This window comes from Vulpes vulpes, chromosome 3, assembly GCF_048418805.1.
Source record: "Vulpes vulpes isolate BD-2025 chromosome 3, VulVul3, whole genome shotgun sequence".
NCBI lineage: Eukaryota > Metazoa > Chordata > Mammalia > Carnivora > Canidae > Vulpes > Vulpes vulpes.
In genome coordinates, this window is record NC_132782.1 from 131,008,420 (window position 1) to 131,035,290 (window position 26,871).

The 26,871-nt window shown below is 38.4% G+C and overlaps 1 protein-coding gene across 3 annotated transcripts in view; it reads left to right on the plus strand.

Annotated features, from left to right (window-relative positions):
* Positions 1-26,871, plus strand: part of DIPK1A (divergent protein kinase domain 1A) — a 114,082-nt gene that overhangs the window by 34,589 nt on the left and 52,622 nt on the right. Inside the window, exon 2 of one of the 3 annotated variants that reach the window (XM_072754611.1) lies at positions 8,171-8,268. The exons of the other annotated variants lie outside the window; for them this stretch is intronic. The gene's annotated coding sequence lies outside the window, so the exon portion shown is untranslated. The remainder of the gene's footprint in view (positions 1-8,170; positions 8,269-26,871) is intronic. 3 annotated transcript variants of the gene reach the window in all.

Here is a 26,871-nt window from a genome sequence, read left to right on the forward strand (position 1 = left end):
AAAAGTCTTATCAAGTTACATGGAATTATAATTTAAATGATAGAATAAGGGCACCTGGGTGGCTCAGTTGGTTAAGCATCCAACTCTTATTTTCTGCTCAGGTCATGGATCTCAGGGTCCTGAGATTGAGCTCCACTACAAGCTCTGCTCTCAGTAGGGAGTCTGCTTCTCTCTTTTCTCTCCTCTCCCTTGATCCCATCCCCTGCCCACACACTGTCTCTCTAAAATTAAATAAATAAATCTTTAAATGATAGAATAAATTATATGATAATATGATATAATGAATCATATATAATCATATCATATATTAATATGATATAATAAATTATGATCCTGATCCAACCTGCTTGTTCTATAGGTAGGGAGGAAACAAGGCTCAAGTCACACACCTAGTCAGTCACATACCATAATCTTTAAAGAATCTTTCCAAGTTTAAAGGTACAGGATTTCTTAGATGTGTTTTTATAATTTGGAATCCAGTTCTAGACTCATTTTACTTTGGTGACTCCAGACTTAAAATACATAATCCTTTTAGAAACTATTATGTACAGTCATAAAATAAAAGTATATTGCCATTTCTAGTAAAATACTGATTGAAAAAGAGCCTATGACATTCAAGTTTTAGATTAAATAAAAAGACTTTAAGATACAAGCAACATGGTCTTTTAAATATGATTTAGAAAGATAGTACTGCTTAATGGAAAGGTTGAAAAAGTATTGAACTGGGAGTCTCAAGACCTGTGTTTTGTACTGTCACCAATTAGCTGTGTCATTGTGGGCAAATGACCTACCTTCTCTAGGCTTTGGTTTGCTTGTTTGTACAATAAGGAATGAGGGCTAGATTTCTTACTGTCTCTCCAGTAAATAACTCATTATTGCAGAATGTAAGAAATTAAGCAGAGCAAGTTTGATGTCAGAAGTCTTTGGACATGAAAATGATCTGTGCCTAATATTCTTTATCTTGACACTACTAAGTAACCACAGACCAGCCAGCCAGTAATCAATCTCCATCTGTAGGGCAGCCACTGTTTTCCATGTATAGAAGTCTGGAGAAGAGCCAGGTTTTATTTTTGCCAGAAACACTCTTGGCAAATCCGTATCCCTAGAGATGTCTGTTTAATTTTGTGGTGCGGTGCATGGTTTAGTGAAAAAGAAAAGGAATGCTGAGCTATTTCATTCTGAATATTCTCGAGACAGCTTATGTTCTTTGTTTCCATACTATCTATGTTTCAAGATATATTGAGGGTAGAGGTGAGCCAAAATGAAATGAAAAGAGGAAGGCAAGAAACCTTCCACAGTGTATGCTGACTTTGGAGATGAATTTGAACTGTAGGAGCGATGTGTGTGTTTACATTTTTGAAAACTTCTGATATATGTATATAGTATTAAATATCTTGCAGATTTGTCATTTGACTTTCTTGTGCTAATTTTTTATTTTGAACTTATTTCCTAGCTTTAAATTGTTTAAAAAAAACAAAACAGCAAAACACCTTTTTCTTTTATTTGTGACATTTCCCATAGATATTTCAAAACTATCCCATTTTCTTGCCTTCTGGAAATAAAGATAAAAGTATGTAAATTTGAATAAATGTTCTGCTGGTTTTTATTCACTTGTAAAGATCCCAATTAACAACTGGATTTAAAATTTATTTGTCAAAGATCCCTGGGTGGCTCAGCAATTTAGCACCTGCCTTTGGCCTGGGGTGTGATCCTGAGGTCCTGGGATCGAGTCCCGCATCGGGTTCCTGCATGGGGCCTGCTTCTCCTTCTGCCTGTGTGTCTGCCTCTCTCTCTCTCTCTCTCTCTCTCTCTCTGTCTCTCATGAATATAATAAAATCTTTAAAAATAAATAAATAAAATAAAATTTATTTGAGAAAGTTTGTGACCAAAAGATAAATGCTGAAAGTTAAATATCCAATTTCTTTTTTAAAAAATATTTTATTTATTAAAAAAAGATTTTATTTATTTAATAAGGTCTGTAAACTGTCACTGTATATCACCAGTGATCTCCCATCCTGCATTTTCTTAATTTTTTCAGCCTTTTAGATACTTTTCACATCCTTTTCTCCTAACTTCCATATCCATTTTTTAACAAATCCTAATAATTTTATTTTCATGATGTCTCTCAGATTTCACTGTTCATCTTACTGCATTTGGCATGTCCTCATCTGGGCCTAGATTGCTGTAAAAGCATCCTATGTAGGCTCTCTGTCCTCAGTATTCCCTCTTACATAGTAAGCCCAAATCCAGATCAGTCTTGAAACATCACTTTTACTAGGCTCTATATCTGTTTAGAAATCCCAGGACCTCAAGATCGCACTCCAGTTTAGAAAGACTTCTTAATTCAGTTCTCAATACTATCAGGCATTTGAAGTCCTCTATATGCAATACTTTGTCTTCCAATTGAGTTAATTCAGCAAATACTGTTTTGAGCATCTATGTGGGAGACACTGTGCAAAGGTAAGAATAAATAAAATCTATCTTCTTGCAGATGTATAATAGCGTTAATGTTAACATCTCCAGGATTTTTTTTCCATTTAGAAACTAGTTCTACTTCATTCCATTCTACTTAAACTGTTCTTGGCTAAGGTAATCAGTGATCTCCTTATTGCCAGAGTCATCAGGCAGTTTTCCATTTTAACTGTTTACTTTTTTATGCCATTGAGTACTGTTGACCAGGCCTGCTTTCTTGACACTTTTTCCTTCCTCAGTTTCTAAGTGTAAAAACTATTCACATTTTCTATTTCTTCTTGGAACTTTTTTTTAATTAAAAAAAAAAAATTTTTTTTTAAAGTAATCTCTACACTCAAGGTGGGGCTTGAACTCACAGCCTGGAGCTCAAGAGTCACATGCTCTACCAACTGAGCCAGCCAGGTGCCCAGAACTTTTTTTTTTAAGGAACAAAGTTTCATTTTGTTAATCTTCTGTACTTTAGGTTTATTCTCTATTTTACTAGTTTCTGTATTCTTCCTTTCCTTCTACCTCCTTGGTTGTTTTTTTCTCTTTTGTTTTGTTTTTGTTTTGTTTTCTGTTCTAACTTTTTGAAATGTATGTTTAGCTATTTAATTTTTTTAAAAAATAGACTTTAGGGGCACCTGTGTAGCTTAGTCGGTTGAGCATCTGACTCTTGATTTCAGTCTAGGTCATGATCTCAGGGTTATGAGATCCAGCCCTGAGTCGGGTTCTGTGCTGGGTGTGGAGCCTGCTTAAGATTCTTTCTCTGCCCCCCCTCAAAAAAAAAAAATAGACTAGGGCAGCCCTGGTGGCGCAGCGGTTTAGTGCTGCAGGGTATGATCCTGGAGACCCGGGATCAAGTCCCATGTCGGGCTCCTTGCATGGAGCCTGCTTCTCCCTCTGCCTCTCTCTCTCTCTCTCTCTCTCTCTCTCGCTCTGTGTGTGTGTGTGTGTCATGAATAAATAAATAAAATCTTTGAAAAAAATAGACTATTTTTATAGCAGTTTTGGATGCATAGCAGAATTGATCAGAAAATAGAGTTCCTATAAACCCCATATACATACAGCCTCCTCTACTACTAAGGTCCCCCACAAGAGTAGTGCATTTGATACATTGATGAACCTACATTGATACTTCATTATCACTCGAAATCTGTAGTTCACATTTAAGTTCATTCTTGGTGTTGTACAATGTATGGGTTTGGACAAATGCATGATGATACGCATCCACCATTACAGTATCATACAGAATGGTTACACTACCCTGAAAATCCTATGTGCTCCAACCCATTCTTTTATCCCATCTCCAACCCTTGGTTACAACTGTTCTTTTTATTGTCTCCATAGTTTTACCTTTTCCTAGAATGTCATATACTTGAAATCAATCAGATTGGCTTTTTTCACTTAATGATTTGCATTTAAGGTCCCTCGATGGCTTTTCATGGCTTGATAGCTCATTTCTTCTTAAGACTTAATAATATTCCATTATCTGAATATAGCACAGTTTATTTATCCACTTCTATAATGAAGGATATCTTGGGTACTTCCCAATTTTGACAGCTGTGAGTAAAGCTGCTATAAACATAGCATGCAGGTTTTTGTGTGGACATAAGTTTTCAGTTAATTTGGGTAAATACTAAGGAGCATGATTGCTGGATTAAATGGTAAGAGTATATTTCATTTTGTAAGAAACTGCTGAACGATTTTTCAAAGTGAATATACCATTTTACATTCCTATTAGCAATATGAGAGTTCCTATTGATCTATATCATCCCCAGTTTTTGGTATGGTCAGTGTTTTGAATTTTAGCCAATCTAATAAATGCGTAGTGGTAGCTCATTGTTGTTCTATTTTGCAATTCCCCAATGGCATTTTGTGAGGAACATTTTTTCTTATGTTTATTTGCCGTTTGTATATCTTCTTTAGTGAAGTGTCTTCAGATCTTTTGGTTCTGCAATTTTCAGACTGCTTTTATGACCTGTGCATTTAAGGCTACAGATGCCTTGTGAATGATTTGAACTCTGAATCTTGGTGAGACAAAATTTATACCTTAGCACTTAAAAAAATGTTCCATGTGTGTGGCAGTATTGGGTGAAATATTCTATATTAAGTTGTTTCCAAATTATGTTGTCACATTGTTCAAATCTTTTCCAGTCTTACTGACTTTTTTTGTCTACTTATTCTACCAATTATTGGGAGAGGTGTTCAAATCTCCCACCATTATTGTGAATTTACCAATTTCTCCTTCTAGTTCTGTCATTTATGGTTTAGGTATCTTAAGGTTGCATAGAGCCTGTTAATTCAAAAATGCTATAATTCATGATGATTTCTCATTATATCATTAGAATGTATCCCTTGAAGTCTGTTTTGGCTGGTAGCAATATAGTTATATTATTACCTATAGAACCTGCTAGGACTATACCAGCTTTCAGTTTGTATTTGATTAGTGTAGCTTTTTCCATTCTTTTACTTTCGGCCTTTTTTTTTTTTTTTTTTTTTTTTATTTTAGATGTGAGTCTTATGAAGAGCACATCTTTGGACTTTGTTTTGTTTTTATCTTTGAGAATCTTTGTCTTTTCAGAGGCTGAAAATTTTTGTTTTTTAATAGCATTCTTGTTCATTCGTATTTTATGTTGTTGCTGATCTGTTTGAGTTTAAATCTACTATCTTGTTTTGCCTCTCTTAGTTTTGTGATGCTAAGGTGCTGGTTCTCTTCACACCTTTCTTTTTTTTTAAAGATTTTTATATATTCATGAGACAGAGAGAGAGAGAGAGAGAGACACCGGCAGAGGGAGAAGCAGGCTCCATGCAGGGAGCCGGACGTGGGACTCGATCCGGGGGTCTCCAGGATCACGCCCTGGTCTGAAGGCGGCGCTAAAGCGCTGAGCCACCCGAGCTGCCTTCTTCACACCTTTCTGAGTGTTTATTTGTGTGTATGAGCTGGGGGTGGGTGCCATTTTTTCTTTACTACTTAAATGCCTATGATCCCCAGGATCTTATTATTTGCCTTTTATTTTTCTTACTCTATTTACTTGCCCTTGGTGGCTTTATTCATACTCATAATTTCAACTGTTAAGTATTTGCTGAGCTCCAAACCTCAATATTCAAATGCCTCCTGGACTTCACCACTTGGAAATTCTGTCACCACCCTAGATTGATCATATCCAAAACCATACTTACCTGCTCTAAAAGTAGTCCACTTTCTATATTTCCTGGATTGGTAAATAGCACTACCTTTCCTCTTTCAGTATATTCTCATCTCTGCTCCGTGCATAATCCAGTCTCCAGATCTTAGAGTCATCTCCTTTCTGTTTCCAAAGCCAACTGCCTATATTTTAGGTCTTTATCATGATTTGCCTCGCTCATTACAATGGTTTTCTGAATGGCCCCGCTGCATGTATTCTTACATTTCTTATTGTCTCCATAGTTTTACCTTTTCTCTCTACATTTTACTTTCCATTGCTTTCAGAATGATCTTAAACCCTTTAGGGTTTAAGCAGAAGAATGACATTAGATTTGCATCTTAGATGTATAACTCTGAAAATTTCTGGTAAATATGGCAGACAGTTATTTAAATCTAATGGTTATGTCATTTCATAGCTCGTAGATTCTCTAGAGCAGTTGACTTCCAAAGTTTTTCAACCACAACCTTTAGTAAGAAAAATACATTTTATACCTTAACCCAGTACACACACACAGAAACACACACACACACACACACACACACACATAATATAACTTAAACAAAAGTTTTACTAATAATACTTACTTTTACTGCATTCTGATATTCTTTAATCTAGGCCATTTCATTTTTTAAAGATGCTGGCTGTAGTCCACTAAATACCTCTACTTTGAAAAACTCTGGTCAAGAGTGTGTCTCTTTCAACTGATTTTAGATGAAGAAACAAAGGCAATTCAGTGGAGAAAGGATAGTCTTTTTCAAAAAATGATGCCGAACAACTAGACATCCACATGCAGAAAAGTAAATTTAGACACTGACCTTACACTTTCCAATAAAAATGAACTCAAATGGGGTTCATATACCCAAATGTAAAACATGAAACTATGAAGTTAGAAAATAATACAGGAGAAAAGTCTATATGACTTTGTGTTTCATGATGAGTTTTTAGATTCAACACCAAAAGCATGAATTATGAAAGAAAAGTATAAGTAGGACTTAATTAAAATTAAAATTTTCTGCTCTGCAAAAAACACTTAAAAAATGAAAAGACAAGCCATAGGCTGGGAGAAGGTAATAGCAAAACATGTATGTGGTAAAGGATTAGTATCTAAAATATACAAAGAACTCTTAAAACTCAACAATGAAAGAAACAACCAAATTAAAAGGCAAAAGGCCTGAACAGACACCTCATCAAAGAAGAAATAGAAATGGCAAATAAGCATATGAAAAGATGCACTGTATAATAGACCATTAGGAAATTTTAAATTCATTTATTTATTTTTTAAAAATATTTTAAAATTTATTTATTCATGAGAGATACACACAGAGAGAGGCAGAGACACAGGCAGAGGGAGAAGCAGTCTCCATCCAGGGAGCCCGATGTGGGACTCAATCCCAGGTCTCCAGGATCATGCCCTGGGCCGAAAGCAGGTGCTAAACCACTAAGCCACCCAGGCATCCCAGGAAATTAAAAATTTAAACAATAATCAGATACTATTGCATACCTGTTAGAATGACTGAAATTCAAAACACTGGCCATACCAAATGCTAGCAAGAATGAGGAACAACAGTATCTCTCATTCTTTGCTTGTAGGAATACAAAATGCTATGGTGACCACGGAAGACAATTTGATAGTATCTTACATAGCTAACTGTAGCCCCTTACCATATGATCCAATAATCATGCTTTTAGGTATTTACTCAAATAAATTGAAAACTTGTGTCCACAGAAAGCTATACACAGATGTTTATAGCAGCTTTGTTATAATTGTCAAAACTTGGGGAGCACCTGGGTGGCTCAGTCGGTTAAACATCCAACTCCTTGTTTCAGCTTAGGTCATGATCTTAGGGTTATGGGATGAGCTCCTTATAGGGCTCCCCACTCAGCAGGGAGTCTGCTTCCATTTCTCTCTCTCTGCCCCTCCTCCAACTTGCAAGTTTTCTCTCTCTCAAATAAATCAATAAAAACCTTAAAACAAAACCTTAGAAACAACCAAGATGTCTTTCAGTAACTAAATGGGTAAACCGTTGTACATGTTAAGAGTGGAATATTATTCAGCAGTAAAAAGGAATTAGTGATCAAGCTCAAAAGGACATGGAGAAAACTTAAATGCATATTGCTAAGTGAAAGAGGACAGTCCAAAAAGGCTACATACTGCATGATTCCAACTGTATCACATTCTGGAAAAGACAAAACTATGGAGATAGTAAAAATAAAAATGGTTATCCAGGGTTGAAGGTGGGGAAGGATAGCTAGGTGGAGCTAAGGATTTTAAGGACAGTGAGATTATCCTGTACAATACTCTAATGGTGGATGCATGATGTTATGTATTTGTCAAAACTAATAGAACTATACAACACAAAGGATGAACCCTAATGTAAACAGAGAGTGGGGGGAGAGATGGAATATATGGGAACTCTACGTTCTGCTCAGTTTTTCTGTAAATCTAAAATTGCTCTTAGAAATAAATCTATTAATTTTTTTAAAAGTAAAAGAAACATGTATGTCTCTTAATCCATTCATTCATTCAACAGATATTTATTAAATACCTACCATGTGCTTAAGAGTGAAGTACTAGAAATAGTAAATTATGGAAGACCTATTTCATTCGAAGAGCAGCTAATCTAGTGGGGTAAGTAAATAAACAATTGGGGTGATGTTTGCTGTGTCAGAAGTGTGTATGGATTGTTATAGGACCCAGGGAAGGACCTTGTTAGTCTGGGGTGGAGAGGGGAAGGAAGTGACTAGAAAGGCCTCTCAGAGATTTTTAGGCTTAGTAGCAGTTGACTAGATAAAAGTTTGTGTGTTACGGATTAAGCACCCCTAGTTTTAAGTTTTTATTTAAATTCTACTTAGTTAACATATAGTATAATATTAGTTTCAGGAGCAGAATTTAGTGAAAGATCACTTACATGTAACACCCAGTGCTCATGACACAAATGCATTCCTTAATATCTATCACCCATTTAATTCATTCTCCTGCCCACCTCCCCTCCAGCAATCTTTACTCTGTTCTCCATAGTTAAGAATATGTTTTATAGGGGCACTTGGGTGACTCAGTTGGCTAAGCATCTGCCTTCAGCTCTGGTCATGATCCCAGAGTCCTGTGTTTGAGCCCTGCATCGGGGTCTCTGCTAAGCAGGGAGCCTGCTTCTCTCTCTGCCTGCCATTCCCCCTGTTTGTGCTCTCTCTCTCTCTCTCTAATAAATAAATAAAATCTTTTCTTTATTTTAAAAGAATCTGTTTTATGGCTTGCCTTTCTCTTTTTCCCCTCTATGTTCATCTGTTTAATTTCTAAATTTCCACATATGAGTGAAATCATATGGTATTTGTCTTTCTCTGATGACTTCACTTAGCATGCTCTAGCTGCATCCACATAGTTGCAAATGGCAAGATTTCATTCTTTCTTATGGCTGAGTAATATTCCTGAGTAATATTATATGTATATAATATAACACACACACACACACACACACACACACACACACACCATATCTTCTTTATCCATTCATCAGTTGATGGGCATTTGAGCTCTTTCCATGATTTGGCTATTGTTGGTAATGTTGCTATAAACATTGGGATATATGTGTCTCTTTGAATCAGTATTTTTGTATCTTTTGAGTAAATACCTAATAGTGCAATTGCTAGATCCTCGGGTAGTTCTATTTTTAACTACCTCCATACTGTTGAGGAACCTCCATACTGTTTTCCAGAGTGGCTGCACCAGCTTGCATTCTCGCCAGCAGTGAAAGAAAGGTCCCCTTTCTCTGCATTGTTGCGTCTGTGTTGTTGATTTTAGCCACTCTGACAGATGTGAGGTGGTATCTCATTGTAGTTTTAATTTGTATTTCCCAGATGATGAGGAATGTTGAGCATTCTGTTAGCCGTCTGTCTTTTTTGGAAAAATGTCTATTCATATCTTCTGCCTATTTCTTACCTGGATTATTTGTGTTTTAGGTGTTGAGTTTGATAAACTGTTTATAGATTTTGGATACTGACCCTTTCTCAGATACGTCATTTGCAAATATCTTCTCCCATTCTGTAAGTTGCCTTTTAGTTTTGTTGATTGTTTCCTTTGCTGTGCAAAAGTTTTTTATCTTCATGAAGTCCCAGTGGTTCATTTTTGCTTTTTGTTTCCCTTGCCTCTGGAGAAATTTCTAGTAAGAAATTGCTATGGCCAATGTCAAAGAGGTTGCTGCTGTGTTCTCCTCTAGGATTTTGATGGATTCCTATCATATTTAGGTCTTTCACCCATTTTGAATTTATTTTTGTGTATGGCGTAAGAAAGTGGTCTAGTTTCATCCTTTTGCATGTGGCTATCCACCATTTGTTGAAAAGATTTTTTCCCATTGGATATTCTTTCCTGCTTTGTGGAAGATTAGTTGACCATATGGTTGTGGGTCCATTTCTGGGTTTTCTATTCTATTCCATTGATCTATGTGTCTATTTTTGTGCCAGTACCATGCTCTCTTGATTACAGCTTTGTAATATAACTTGAAATCTGGAATTGTGATCCCTCCAGCTTTGTTTTTCTTTTTCAAAATTACTTTGGTTATTCAGGGTCTTTTGTGGTTCTATACAAATTTTAGGATTGTTTGTTCTAGCTCTGTGAAAAATTGTTGGTATTTTGATAGGGATTACACTGAACATGTAGATTGCTTTGGGTAGTACAGACCTTTAATGATATCTGTTCTTCCAATCCACGAGCATGGAATGTTTTTCCATTTCTTTATCTCATCTTCAGTTTCTTTCAGAAATGTTTTATAGTTTTCAGAGTACAGATCTTTTTACCTCTTTGGTTAGGTTAATTCTTAGGTATCTTAAGGTTTTTGGTGCAGTTATAAATGGAATTGATTCCTTGATTTCTCTTTCTGCTATTTCACTATTGGTATATAGAAATGTAACAGATTTCTGTATGTTGATTTTGTATCCTAAGACTTCACTGAATTTGTAATCAGTTCTAGCAGTTTCTGGGTGGAGTCTTTCAGGTTTTCTACATAGAGTATCATGTCATCTGTGAATAGTGTAAGTTTGACTTCTTCCTAGCTGATTTAGATGCCTTTTATTTTTTTGCTGTCTGATTGCAGAGGCTAGGACTTCCAGTACTATGTTAAAAAACAGTGGTGAGGGATCCCTGGGTGGCGCAGCGGTTTGGCGCCTGCATTTGGCCCAGGGCGCGATCCTGGAGACCCAGGATCGAATCCCACGTCAGGCTCCCGGTGCATGGAGCCTGCTTCTCTCTCTGCCTGTGTCTCTGCCTCTCTCTCTCTCTCTGTCTCTCTCTCTCTCTGTGTGACTATCATAAATAAATAAAGAAAAAAGTATTAAAAATAAAAAACAGTGGTGAGAGTACACATTCCTGTCTTATTCCTGACAATAGAGGAAAAGCTCTCAGTTTTTCCCCATTGAGGATGATATTAACTATGGATCTTTCATATATGGCCTTTATGATGTACAGGATATTCCCTCTATCCCTACTATGTTGAGAGTTTTTATCAAGAATAGATGCTGTACTTTCACAGGCTTTTTCTGCATCTAGTGAGAGGATTATATGGTTCTTATACTTTCTTTTATTAATGTGGTGTATCATGTTGATTGATTTGTGATTATTGAACTACCCTTGCAACCCAGGAATAAATTCTACTTGATCGTGGTGAATGATTCTTTTAATATACCATTGCTGGTATTTTGTTGATAATTTTTGCATCCATGTTCATTTGGAATAATGGCCTGTAATTCTTTTTTAGTGGGGTCTTTGGTTTGGGGTTGAAGGTATTACTGGCCTTGTAGAATGAGTTTGGAAGTTTTTCCTCCATTTCCTTTTCTTGGAACAGTTTGAGAAAAAAAGGTATTAACTCTTCTTTAAATGTCTGGTCGAGGGCAGCCCCGGGGGGCCCAGCAGTTTAGCACCGCCTTCAGCCCAGGGTGTGATCCTGGAGACCCAGGATCGAGTCCCACATTGGGCTCCCTGCAAGGAGCCTGCTTCTCCCTCTGCTTCTCTCTCTCTCTCTCTCTCTCTCTCTTTGTCATGAATAAATAAATTAAAATGTCTGGTAGAGTTCCCCTGTGAAGCCATCTGGCGCTGGACTTCTGTTTGTTAGATTTTTGATTGCTAATTCAATTTCTTTGCTGGTTATTAGTCTGTTCAAGTTTCCTATTTCTTCCTGTTTCAGTTTTGATAGTTTATATATTTCTAGGAATTTATCCATTTCTTCCAGAATGTCTGACTTGGTGGCATTTAATTTTTCATAATAATCTCTTGTAATCATTTGTATTTCTGTGGTGTTGGTTGTGATCTTTCCCCTCTTATGTGTGATTTTATTTATTTGGGTCCTTTTTTTGATAAGTCTGCCTAGGGGTTTATCAACATTACTATTTTTTAAAGAACTAGCTCCTAATTTCATTGATTAGTTATGTTGTTGTTGTTTAGTTGCTATATTATTTATTTCTGCTCTAATCTTTATGATTTTTCTGATGGCTTTAGGCTTCATCTGTTGTTCTTTTCCCATCTCCTTTAGGTGTAAGGTTAGGTTGTGTATGTGAGATTTTTCTTCTTTAGGCCTGTATTGCTATATACTTCCCTCTTATGACTGCTCTTGTTGCATCCCAGATGTTTTGACCATCGTGTTTTCATTTTCATTTGTGTCCATATATTTTTTAATTTCTTTTTTAATTTTCTGGTTGAACCATTCATTCTTTAGTAGGATGTTCTTTAACCTTCATGTATTTGTGGTCTTTCCACATTTTTTCTTGTTGCTGACTTCCAGTTTCATAGCTTTGTGGTCAGAAAATATGCATGGCATGATCTCCATCTTTTTGTCCTTGTTGAGGGCTGATTTGTGACCTAGTATGTGATCTGTTCTGGAGAATGCCCCATGTGTACTTGAAAAGAATGTATATTCTCCTGCTTTAGGATGAAATGTCCTGAATATATCTGTTAAGCCTATGTGGTCCAGTATGTCATTCAAATCTATTATCTCCTTATTGATTTTCTGCTTTAATGATCTGTTCATTGATGTAAGTGGGGTGTTAAAGTCCCTTACTATTATTGTGTTATTATCAATGAGTTCCTTTATGTTTGTTATTAATTGTTTTATATGCTTGGGTGCTCCCAAGGTGGAGGTATATTTACAATTGTTAGATCTTCTTATTGGATAGACCCTTTTACTAAAGTATAGTACCCTTCTTCATCCTCTTAAGATTATTGCTTTTTTTAAAGATTTTATTTATTTATTCATGAGAGACACAGAGAGAGAAAGAGAGGCAGAGACATAGGCAGAGGGAGAAGTAGGCTCCATGCAGGGAGCCTGATGTGGGAGTCAGTCCCGGACTCCAGGATCACGCCCTGGGCTGAAGGCAGGCGCCAGACCGCTGAGCCACCCAGGCATCCCATGATTATTGCTTTAAATTTTGGATCAGGCATATTACTTATATCTGTTCTGATTAGATCCCTGGCTGTGACCTTTTCTTATTTTTTCTTTTGGAATGAATTCCTCCATCTTGGCATTTTGTCTAGGTCTCAGTCTTCTTCTCTGTGTTAGGAAAACCTGTTGTTTTGAGAATAATGGGCTTATGAAGAGATCATAGCCAGTCCAGGGCCTGGCACTTCAGAAGGTGTCCCTGGTATATGCTGTGTGTACTCCGCTACTGGGTTTTGGCTGCTGTTTCCCTCAGGTCAGTCCTCTGCAGAGTTTTTCTTTGCCTACAGTGGGAGTGTTTGCACTTTGGCCAGAGTGTGGCAAGTTTTAACTGGGTGTGCTCTGGTCTGCTTGTTAAATGAGACCTAATGGTATTTCCACTAGAGCTGAAGCTTTGCAGAGAACTCTGTGCTCAGTAGACATGGTACGTGTGGGGGTTTTGTGCCAGTCTTCTGGAGGAGGGTCCTGCCACAGTGATTCTTAGGCTCACTTGCCTGGGAAAAACAGCACCTCCAGAGCAAAGGGGATAGGGCTTAGAAGCGGTTTATACTGCCACTGTTGGCACTGTGCTGCTTACTGAAGTTAGTTTATGCTGAGGGGCAGGGAAGAGAAATAGCACAAGCCTCCTTACTCATCTCCTGAGAGGGGAGTTGACGCCTACTGCTGTCTGGAAAGCCCTCCCAGAGGAGCAGTCTCCCCTGGTGTATCCCAGGCATGTCCCCTGGTGTATCCCTCTGTGTCTGGGCTATCTGCCCAACAGGCAGCATATTGCACCTTGGACCCCCAGGTAGGTCAGCTGAGCTTTAAACTCCAGACTTTAGGGACCTGATGTGGTGGGGACTCTCGTTGGCCTCTGGGGGAGCATCTCACTATGCTGGGACTGGGCAGTTTTGTCTCAGAAAGACAGTCATGCCAAAGAGCAGGGGCGGGGCATGGAGTCTGGAGTAAAGCACAGCAAAGAGCCAGTGTTCAGCTCGCTGCCCTCAGCAGGTGTCTCTGTGCCTGTGCTGAGTAGAGGGGAGGGAAATGGTGCCTGCTAGCTCTTTTGTCCCCAGAGAAGAAATGCCACATCTCCCAGATGAATCTCTCCCAGTGCTCCCCAGGGGATCCTCAAATCTGCCATCTGCCCCGGGGCTGTCTGCCCTTTTCCACAGAAGCACTATGGTGCACTCAGGGCTCCACACAGGCCAGGCCATGCACCTTTAAAACTTCAGTCTTTGAGCCCAGCTGGTTCTAAAAACTCACAAAAATCAGCCCGTCTCATTTTCCCAGACAGTGGCTTTGGGGAAGTGTTCTTGTATGAGCCCCTGGGTGTCTCTCCATCTTTCTCTGTCTTCTCCTCCATCTCCCACCTCGGTGATCAGGGCTCCCTCCCCTCCACCGCACCCATGATCCCTTTCTCCTCCAAAACACATCTCTGCCCCTCCCACCTTTCCCAGCATGGCCTCCTCTCCCTCTGGTTGTGTGACTTGTTCTATCAGTCCTCAGATTAACTTCTTGGATATTCAGAATGATTTGATATTTATCTATTTGTGTTCAAGGGACAAAGCAAGCTTAGGGACCTCCTACTATGCCATCTTAGCTCCCCTTCCCAGGACTTACAAAACTTAGAACAAGGGCAGCCCTGGTGGCTCAGCGGTTTAGCGCCACTGTCAGCCCAGGGCCTGATCCTGAAGACCCGGGATCGAGTCCCACGTCGGGCTCCTTGCATGGAGCCTGCTTCTCCCTCTGCCTGTGTCTCGGCCTCTCTCTCTCTGTCTCTGTCTCTCAGGAATACATAAATAAAATATTAAAAAAAAAAAAAAACTTAGAACAAGTGAAGGGGAGCATTATTATGATGATTTATTTTTTAAAATATTTTATTTATGTATTCATGAGAGACACACAGAGAGAGGCAGAGACATAGGCAGAGGGAGAACTAGGCTCCCTATGGGGAGCCCAATGCAGGGACTCGATCCCAGAACCCGGGATCACAACCCAAGCCAAAGGCTGATGCTCAACCACTGAACCTCCTAGGTGCCCTCATTACGAAGATTTAAAGGAAGAAGAACTCTGAAAAGTATTTAGTATAAGAACTATAAGAAATTTTGAAAGTTTTCTGTTATTCTTTATTGATGCAGGAAGACCTACCTGTCCTGTACTGAACTAAACCATTAAAGCATAAGGAACAAGAAGGCTGAGATGAAAAGGGGCAGTAAGGATGGATAGATGTAGGTCAACTGAACATGCAATAGCAGAATTAAGATACAAATTGGAGATAGTAAAAGGGAGAATTCACACTGAAGTATACTGAAGCAATGATGTAGAAAACACATATGAGATATGTTCTAGGAACATAGGGAAAAATAAAAGATGAAAACCGTGGAGAGTTGGTAGTTATTGATTTAATGTCAGAGGTCAGAAGGTGAACCAGTGTTCAGGAGGGAAGATGGTGATTACAGTGTGGTGCCCAGCTGCATGTTCTTTCATTCATGAAGGTAACAGACATTCCTGTGTACCAGGGCTCAAAACCATGCTGACAATTCACATAATCTCTGAAAGAAGAAGAGAAAGGGGGGGGAGAGGAAGGGAGGAAGGAAGGAAAGAAGATTTATTTATTTATTTATTCATTCATTCATTCATTCATTCATGATAGAGAGAGAGAGAGAGGCAGAGACACAGGAGGAAGGAGAAGCAGGCTCCACGCCGGGAGCCTGACGAGGGACTACATCCCGGGACCCCAGGATCGTGCCCTGGGCCAAAGGAAGGTGCTAAACCACCGAGCCACCCAGGGATCCCTGGAAGGAAAGAAATAAAAGGAAAGGAGGGAAGAAGGAGGTCCCTGGGTGGCTGGCAGCAGTTGAGCGCCTGCCTTTGGCCCAGGGCATGATCCTGGAGTCCCACATCGGGGTCCCTGCATGGAGCCTGCTTCTCCCTCTCCCTCTGCCTGTGCCTCTCTCTCTCTGTCTGTGTCTCTCATGAATAAATAAATAAATAAAATATTTTTTAAAAAAAGAAAGAAGGGAGGGAAGGAAAGGAAAGGGAAAAGGGCAAGGAAGGATAAAAGAAAGAAACATTTAGTTAACTGAAAAACAAATCGAAATGAAAAACTTAACGGAATATATGTTGTGAAAGGGCTTGCAGAATTTCTAGGGGACTACCAGTAAACAGAAGGCCACACAGGTCCTTAGGACAGTCATCGTAGCAAACAACACAGATGGAAGAGAGCACACTGATGAATCTGAAAGAATGTGTATCTTGTGGTATCTGGATTAAACTTAAAAGCAAACAATTTCCTCATGAGTTGTTATTCCCCCTGGGCAGAATTGTGTAATTCGGCACAAACAATTCATCTGGAAAATCCTCTCCCTCAGGCACTGTTTACCACAAGATCCAGAAGTTCAAATAAATAATATTACAGTACAGTAATTAAAAAAAGAAAAACTTATCAGAAGAAAAGACTGAAAGGAAATACTTCAAAGTGTTAAACAAGTGATTACTACAAGACTATGATTTGTTAATCTTCTGCTTTCCTTTATTTTTCGGCTTTTGAAATGAGCTTGTGTTATTTTCAATGAAAACTAAAAATTTGATGAAAATGCCATCTGAGCAAGAAAAAAGGCATATAAAATAATGGAACAAGAGAGAGCCAAAAACAATTAAGATTTCATGAAATAATTAAATGAGAATACAAATGTTATTCAAAATATAGTATTAGCTAAAACAATGTAAAAGTGAACATTTAAATATTAGCCCTTTCAACTTTCAAAATTCTTCAATTTTAAAAGCAGACCATAAGACAAAGGTGACATCTTAATACCCTTGTGCAATGTCTTCTGTCCTGCGGTAAGCAATAAGAGGGCATTCCGCTGACCTTCAAGTCTGATGGATTTCCAGGTAATTGGAGTCAAGAGGTTGAGAACAGAATTCCTGGCCTCTGGCCTTGTACCTTTTGTAATTGACTTGACTGAGGCTTTTTAACAACTACCCTGCCTTGACACTTGAAAATGGAGGTAGGAGCAAATGGTTAGCCACACCCACACCTAAGAGGCACCATCTCTAGCCCGCCTCACCCGGGCTTCTCAGATACCTGAAGAGGAAAGCAGAAGCCTTACTGTCTTGCTGGCTCTGAACGGTTCCATTGTTCATTCCCTGCCTGCCAGCACTGGGCAACACAAGGTAATTAACTTTAAGTACTTTAGTTGGGAGCCTGTGCTCCAGCTGGGGACAGCTCACCCCTTGCTTGAGAACTCCTTGGAGACTTCTCTATATGTGCCACTTCTGACTCAGGAAATCTTCCCAGACACCTCCCCTGACCTCATGTGTCAGAATCTTGTAGGCTCTTCACTTCTTGCCTACCACCCAGCCCAAAGGAATTATCTTTCTCTGTGTTCTTACTCCTGAGACAGTCTGTCTGAATCTTTACCCCACAGCCACTGTCCAACCTGAGTCTAGTTCCTGGGTTGCCACTCTCCTACTATCTATCCTCAAGGGCACTTAGAATGTAACATATGGTCTTTTTTTTTTTTTTAAACTCTCTACCACCAAACTCTCCTCTCTAATTAGTAAGCCTGTTTTTGCTACCTTATTTTATTTCAAGTTTTTTAAAAAAAGATTTATTTATGTATTTTAGAGAGAGAACATGCAAGTTAGGGAAGGGGCAGAAGGAGAGGGAGAGGGACAAAGAGAATCCTTAAGCAGACTCCCCACTGAGTGGAGATCCTGACTCCGGGCTCAATCCCAAGGACCCTGAGATCATGACCTGAGCCAAAATCCAGAATCGACCACTTAACCCGCTGAGCCACCCAGGCACCCTTACTTCAGTAATTATCCTCTGGACTTGGTCTGATATCCTCATCTTTGCATTTTACTTGCATTCCCTCCCTTTCTGGGAAATCTTTCACAATTTTTCTATCCTGAGTGTGTTTCTATAGCACTTAAAAATGAAAACAATTGCTTTTTCAACACAGTTGTAAACTCTTTTGCTCACTGGAATGGTGTCTCATACTTTTCTTATGCAACATAGGACAAAGCAACCTGGGATTTAAAATAATAATAAGTGTTCATAAGAGCGGCAAGTAAATATTTCTCTTCACCTTAGCCTCCCAACTTTGGCGGCTCTGGCTTCCTCCAAACTCTTTCCCAACTAGGTCAGAGCCCCAAGGGATAGCTCAAATCTGCCTTGGAACACAGTTTTCCAGGCTACTTCATGGGTAGCCATTTCCTCCAGCCTGGGTCCCTAAATGTTTTTCTCTCTGCCATCACTTCTCACACCTCTTTTCATTCTTTTATACTCTGGGTACCCTGGTAAAGTCTTCATCTACCCCCATGCTCTGATGCACAATGTCCTTTGAAATCCAGTTCTGTTTGGTTCTTTATCTGGTCCAGTTGAAGACACAGTATTGCCTGCCAACGTGGACCCATTGTCCTTACCCTAGCTTGTGCTAGGATTCAGTTCCCTTTGGGATGAGTGATTTCCTAGAATGATACTTGAGCCATAGAGCAAGGAGTCTCCCCTGCATGGACCAATCCAGCAACCAAACATATTAAGGAACGTCTCGATCATATAAGACTGAGCCCAGGGACCATCTTTCTCAGGAAGTCTTTCCCAAATTCTCCTCCTTCCCCATCACTGTCACCTCCAGCTAGATTACATACATATCTTCCTTGTACCCTCATATGCTGAACATGTCCTGGATGTAGGTTTTATCATATTATATGGTAATTATCTTTTTATGAAGCTGATTCCCCATTTAAAATATGAACCCTTTCAGGGAGAGAATTATGTCTCATACATTTTTGAATTCCAAGTGCCTAGCTTAGTTCTTGGCATTAAGATCCATAGAGTCTCAAGCTGGGCTCTTAATGTGCTTATGTGTAACCACAATTGATTTGGCTCCAAAAATACATTGTTTTTGATTAATGGCAGTTTTTCCTTTAAGAATTTCATGCCAAGGTGGTTTATTTTTTTTTTCCTTTAAGATTTATGTCAAAACAATTTATCATACATTTGGGGAGTACTGTATGTCCTAAGACCTGCTCTACTCCCTGGAGATATGGAGATGAGTAAGACATGGTTCCTGCTCAGAGGAGGTCACAGAAACTTTTGTGGATCTCCTTCCCTCCATTTCTCCATTCTTTCCTCCCATTCTTCCTCATCTGGATAAATGTTCTCTGAGCCTAGAATTGTGTCTAATGGAATAAATACACATAGTAGGTTATTTACAATACAGTACATTCAGCGCAACAGAAGTTTGTTCCAGATACAGAGATAGGACAGAAGAGAACATCATGTGGTTCTTGGGGTAGACTTGGGGGATCCTGGAGGAAGTGGCTTCAGAGTGGGTTATAAAGAATGGAAAGACAATCCAGATGGTCAGGTGAGTGAAAGGCACTCTTGAGAGAAGAAATCACATGAAAGGCCTAGAGATGTGAAAAAGAACAGTGTGTTTCAGAAACATTAATACTTTGGTGTCTCTGCAGCATGAAGTTCAGTAGAATGGGGGTGAGCTGGGAGATGAAGGAAGGGTAGCAGGCAATATTTTCAGGGTTAAAGTCTTTAACATTTGAGCAACTATTTAGTGAAGATAATGGTAGAGTCCAGAATAGCTGATGGTACTAATATTCCAAGGGTGAAGCCATATATTGCTATTTTCCATCCTCTTCCCTCACAGAATTCAACAAGGTTCTGTGATCACCTAGCTACATTTTAATGTTCATTGTATTGGTAGATAAGAATGAAAAGAAGCCATTTCCTGGAGTTTAAGTCTTACTGGGGATACAGAATATACCTACAGTTTAGAGCACTTACCAAGCAATACAGACTAGTGCAAACTAAAATTATATAGACAGTATGTAAGCACAATCTTGACATTGGGTTATAGGAATGATTAGGAAAGTGTGGGGTTACAAAGAGGGAACCTGATTTTTGGCTTAAGAAAAAACTGTCCATCAGAGCTGAGTATAGAAAATGCAAAATTGAGGAATGAACTTACAAACCAGAGACTTTTTGATGTTCTGTAGTCTAGAGCCAAGAACTGGCCTTCTAAGTTAGACCAATAAGCATTCATCTTTAAGCTTTATAGTATAAAGAAGAGACAAATTTATTTTTTTCTGAATATTTTCCATTAATTTTATTTTTATGTACTTCTAGATAGATACTCAGTTTGCCTAGGAATTGTTCATCGCTTATATGAAATGGGTCCCTGTGTTCCTGCCAAGCCCCTCTGTCTAGACTGCACTAAGATGATCTTAGCCTCCTCTTTCATCTCTTTACTCTCAAAAATGTACCACAGCTTCTATCTTTTTCCTTGTGGAGTGTTTACCCAGCATCCTCTCTTTGCCCCACTGGTCATCACATCCCACAGCCCTCTTCTTATATATGCTTTCCTTCCATGGAGCTAGTGTGGACTTTTGTCAGGCCATAGAGTTTCTTTTCTTTTTTTTTTTTTTAAGATTTTATTTATTTATTCATGACAGACGCACAGAGAGAGGCAGAGACACAGGTAGAGGGAGAAGCAGGCTCCATGCAGGGAGCCCAACTTGGGACTCGATCCTGAGTCTCCGGGATCACACCCCGGGCTGAAGGCGGTGCTAAACCGCTGAGCCACCCAGGGCTGCCTAACCCATAGGGTTTCTATGTGAACTACCCTAGAGCCTTTGATCACTAAATCACATTTCACAGGTAAACTCAAATTTAGGAGGTGATGTGTTTCATCAGTCCTCCAGGAAACCTTTCCCTTTCTATTTGTATCCTTTATAAATTATTTAAGTTTGACAATGAGCATTTGCTATTTTCATAACTGAAAAGTAAAAGCAATTCCATTTTGAACAATCAAATTCAATAGTAGAGCCTTTCATACCGTTTCATGTTTGTTAAATTAACCTTTCATCTAGATCCTCACACACACATACACACCACAGCACAAAATAGTGTTGAAAAAGTCATACTAGTTTAGGAAGCAAGAGCCATAAAAATGCTCATACTGTATGACCCAGAAACCTACTGTTAAGGAACAAACTAAGGAAATAATTCAAAAGAAGGGAAATATAAAAATCTATATACAGCTTGTCTACCCACAGAAAGGTTGGGGAAAGACGACTTTAAAATCAACATAAGGGGAAGAGTTAGGAAAATAATGATACATCAACTGGATGAAATATTATTGCAACACTGAAAATGATTGTTATAAAAAACCATGTTAACAACACAGCATGTTTACAGTATAATGAGAAAAGGAATACAAAATTATATACACACTGATTACAGCTGTGTATAAAATGAATTACATGTGGATGACTAGAGGGAAAAAAAGAATAATGAAAACAGCTGTTGTTCTAGTGTGGAATGATGGGTGAATGTTAAAATGTTATTGACTGTCTCTTCAAATTTTTCCAGTTTTATTTATTGAAAAAATTTCAGATTGTCAACTAATTCAGGTTATTGTTCTGGGGTTTTTATAGCAAAAAGAAGAAAGGATTCTGGAATCTGAGCTCCTTTCTTTTATCATTGGCCAAAGAATTACCCCTTAGGAAAGAAGGAAACCTTAACTTCCCTAGGAAGTTATAGAAAGGAACATTCTTGGGGCACCTGGCTGGCTTAGTCAGAAGACAGTGTGACTCTTGATCTCAGTGTTTTAAGTTCAAGCCCCATGTTGCATTTAGAGATTACTTTAAAAAATAAAATAAAATAAAATCTTTAAAAAAAACAAAAAATTCTCAGGGCATAAAATACTGGATGGAATAGCCTCCTGGGGAAGATCATAGACTTCATTTTTTAAAATCTAAGAAAAATTAGAAAGTTATTGTGGTTGACTCATTTATTCATTTTATTAAAGATGGATCAAATCTGATTTTTTTCAAATGTGATAGTTTTTAATATCTACTTTATTGAGATAAAATTTATACACCATAAAAGTCACCCTTTTTAAGTACACAGTCAGTGGTGTTTGGTATAATTGCCAACCATTACTATTTTTTAAAAGTTTTTAATTTTAATTCCAGTTAATTAACCTACAGTATTATATTAGTTTCAGGTGTACAATATAGTGATTCAACACTTCTATACATCATCCACTGCTCATCACAAGTGCACTGCTTAATCTCCATCACCCATTTTACCCATCTACCTCCCTTCTGCTAACCATCAGTTCTCTATACTTAAGCATCTGTTTCTTTTTTTTTTTTAAGGTTTTATTTATTTATTCATGAGAGACACACACACACACACACAGAGAGAGAGACAGAGACAGAGACACAGGCAGAGGGAGAAGCAGGCTCCATGCAGGGAGCCTGATGTGGGACTCGATCCCAGGGCTCCAGGATCACGCCCTGAGGCAAAGGCAGATGCTCAACTGCTGAGCCATTCAGGCGTCCCAAGAGTCTGTTTCTTGGTCTCTCTCTCTCTCTTTCCCTTTGTTCTCTTGTTATGTTTCTTAAATTCTACATATCAGTGAAATCAAAGAGCATTTGCCTTTCTCTAGTTAACTTCTTTTGCTTAGCATTATACTCTCTAGCCCCATCCATGTCATTGCAAATAGCAAGATTTCATTGTTTTTTATGGCTTACTAATATTCCATTATATGTATGTGTGTATACATATATATGCCACATCTTCTTTATCCATTCATCAATTGATAGATAATTGGGCTGCTTCCATATCTTGGCTATTGTAAATAATGCTGCTCTAAACATAGGGGTGCATATATCCTTTTGGATTAGTGTTTTTGTATTTTGGAGGTAAGTACCTAGCAGTGTGATTATTGGATTGTAGTTCTGTTTTTACCTTTTTGAGGAACCTCTGTACTGTTTTTCAGAGTGGCTGCACCTGTTTGCATTCCCACCAACAGTGCACACGTGTTTCTTTTTCTCCACATCCTTGTCAACACCTGTTGTTTCTTGTGGTGTTGAGTTTAGCCATTCTGACAGGTGTGAAATGATACCTCATTGTAGTTTTGATTTTCCTTTCCCTGATGGTAAGTGATGATGAGCAACTTTTTATGTGTCTGTTGACCACCTGGATATCTTCTTTGGAGAAATGCCTGTTCATGTCTTCTGCTTGTTTTTTAATTGGATTATTTGTTTCTTTGGTGTTGAATTGTAGAAGTTCCTTTTTTTTTTTAAGTAGGCTTTACGCCCAGTGTGGGGCTCAGACTCATGACACTGAGATCAAGAGTCGCCTGCTCTATGGACTGAGCCAGTGAGGCGACCACCTGAGTTGTATAAGTTCTTTATATATTTTGGATAATAATCCTTTATCAGGTATATCATTTGCAAATATCTTCTCCCATTCTGTAGGTTGCCCTATAGCTTTGTTGATTGTTTCCTTCACCCTGCAGAAGCTTTTTGTTTTTAAAATTTTTATTTATTTTTAAAATTTATTTGAGAGAAAATGCACGCATGTATGTGGGGAGGGGCAGAGGGAGAAGCAGAATCCCTGCTGAGCAGATGTGGGACTCCATCTTAGAACCCCAGGGTCATGACCTGAGACAAAGGCAGATGCTTAATCAACTCAGCCACCCAGGTGCCCCAGAAGCTTTTTATTTTAATGAAGTTCCAATAGTTTATTTTTGCTTTTGTTTCCTTTGCCTCAGGGGACCTAACTAGAAAAACATTGTTATGGCCGATGTCAGAGAAGTTACTGCCTGTGCTCTCTTCCAGGATTTTTATGGTTTCAGGTCTCACATTTAGGTCCTTTACCCATTTTGAATTTATTTTTGTGTATAGTGTAAGAAAGTGATCCAGTTCATTCTTTTGCTTGTAGCTGTCCAGTTTTCCCAGCATCATTTGTTGAAGGGACTGTCATTTTTCCTGTGGATATTCTTTACTGCTTTCTCTAAGATTAATGGCCATATAGTTGTAGGTTCATTTCTGGGTTTTCTATTCTGTTCTATAGATCTATGTGTCAGTTGTTGTGCCAGTACCATACTGTTTTGATTACTACAGCTTTGTAATATAACCTGCAGTCCAGAATTGTGATGCCTCTAGCTTTGTTTTTTATTTTTCAAGATTGCTTTGGCTATTCGTGGTTCCATACAAATTTTAGGGCCATTTTTTCTAGTTCTCTGAAAAATGCTGTTGCATTAAATCTGTAGATTGCTTTGGGTAGTATAGACATTTTAACGATATTTGTTCTTCTAATCCATTTCCATTTCATTGTGTCATCTACAACTTCTTTCATCAGTGTTTTATAATTTTCAAAATATATGTCTTTCACTTCTTTGGTTAGGTTTATTCCTAGGTATCTTATTATTTTTGGTGCAGTTATAAAAGAGGTTGATTCTTTGATTTCTCTTTCTGCTGCTTCATTATTGCTGTATAGAAATACAACAGATTTCTGTATGTTGATTTTGTATCCTGTGACTTTACTGAATTTGTTTATTGGTTCCAGCAGTTTTTTGGTAGAGTCTTTCAGGTTTTCTATTTATAGTATCATGTCATCTGCAAATAATGAAAGTTTGCTTCTTCCTTACCCATTTGGATGCCTTTATTTATGTTGTCTAATTGCTCTGGCTAGGACTTTCAGTACTATGTTGAATAAGAGCTACCATCACTATTATCTATTTTTAAAACATTTTTTTAAGTACTCTTTAGCAACCACACCCCATTCCTCCCTCTTGCCAGCCTCTGGCAATCACTAATCTTTCTGTTTCTATGGATTTGCCTGTTCTAGGTACTTCATATAAACAGAATCATACAGTATGGCTTTGTGTCTGACTTCTTTTATTTAATATAATTATATCAAGGTTTATCAATGTTGGAGCACATGTTAATACATTAGTTCTTTTTTATGGTTGAATAATATTCCATTGTATAGTATGCGACATTTTATTTATCCATTCCTTGATTAATGAACATTAGATTGTTTCTTTTTTTGGCTGTCATGAGTAATGCTGCTATGAACATTTGTATAAAAATTTTTGCATGGATACAGGTTTTCAGGTTTGGGGGGATATATACATAGGAGTAGAATTGCTGGGTCAGATGACATCTCTATGTTAGGAACTACCAAACTGTTTTTCAGAGTGGCTGTGCCTTTTTATACTCTAACCAGCCATGTCTGAAAGTCCTCCAATGATCTTTTGATACCTTTTCCAGTTGGGGGGGCGGGGGGGTTTCAGGTTTTTTTTTTTTAAGGAAACTCTGTGCCCAGTATGGGGCTCAAATTCATGACCCCAAGATCAAAAGTCCCATGCTCTACTGGCTGAGCCAGGCAGGCGCTCCCTCTTCCAATTCTTAACACAGTGCTTGGCATGGTGAAAATATTGAATGGATGCCAACTATTCTTACTGTTATTGTCACCATTGTTGTTAGAGGAATTTATAGTTATAAATTGCTTTGAGATCCATTGCAAGTAAAATGGAGTCACTATCATTTCCCTCACTGGACTATATTTTGGCTCTTTTTATGCTTATTAATTGGTAAGGAATGATATATATATTTCTTTTACTATATTATAGAGAGATTATAAATGTATGGGGGATGTGTGTGTATGAAGTTCTTCCTTTCTCTTCAGTAAACTACTTTCACATGGATCTTAAGTCTGTAAATATTATGTACATGTACTCATGTATTTGGGTATGCCATTTCATCCTCTTGAGTCCCCAGTCCTGCCTTAAATGTGTGGTAGAGATGGTGTAGATGCTCTGTGGATAGCACCAGGCTGTTGGAGCAAAGGAAGATAAAGAAGAAAAATAGAGATCTGGGCCTTGAACACCAGAATCACCAAAGTTAGAAGTCTATGGGGTGTGTAGGATTTGTGCTTGCTTGCTTGCTTTTTAATTTAGTTTAATTTAGTTTATTTCTTTGAGAGAGAGACAGAGCATAAGCAGGAGAGAGGGGTGGAGGGAGAGAGACAAGCAGACTTCCCACTGAGCACAGAACCTGATGGGGCAAGGGTGAGATCATGACCGGAGTCAAAGTCAGACACTTAACTGATTGAGCCACTCAGCCATCCCATGTGCTCACTTTCTTATGGGTGATCTCTCTTTCCTGTCCTGACCTCCTTTGCTATATTCCTCCTCCCTCACTCCTTTACTGCCTCCCTCATGCTTGCTATTCCTATTTCATTGGATTGATTATTATTTTTTAAATTTTTATTTTAGAGAGAAAGAGCAAGCACACATGTGGAAATGTGAGTTGGTGGTTGAGGGAGGAACAGAGGGAGAGAATCTTCAAGGAGACTTCGCACTGAGTGCAGAGCCCCTGCAGTGCTCCATCTCATGACCCATGAAATCACAACCTGAGCTGAAACCAAGAGTCAGTTGCTTAACCAACTGAGCCACCCTGATGCCTCTGCTATTCCTATTTTAATGGAACATTCGTATACAAAAGCTCCATATATATATAATTAAAGTGTTGATGATGCAAAGACCCAGTTCAAGCCATTATTTAACATCTTCATGCCCTTTTCCCCATTGCCATGTTTTAAAACTTTCCTTACATTTGTGCCCATTAATCTGGTTCATAGCAAGGCACTGTTTTAGGTACTTATTCCTGTTTATCTCCATTGCTTTTTGTTCCTACCTTTTTCTACCCTTTAAATCCCTTTCTTTGCCAAATTGGAGGTCAGAGAGAAAGACAAATGAAAGAAATTGTAGGATGGAATGTCAATATATATTATATTCTCTGCATATTGTAATCATTTCATGGATTTTCTTTGATTTCAAAAAATTGATGTTTTGCTTGAATGCCTCAGAGTCTGAATGACAAGATGTCCCATTTGTGTATGCATCGGATTTAAAGACTTATTGCCAGTTATCTTACTTTTTTCTGGGATGGCAGTAATGATTTGTTGTTTATTTTCTGCGTTTGGCAAAAAGCCTGGCAGAAGGAGAAAG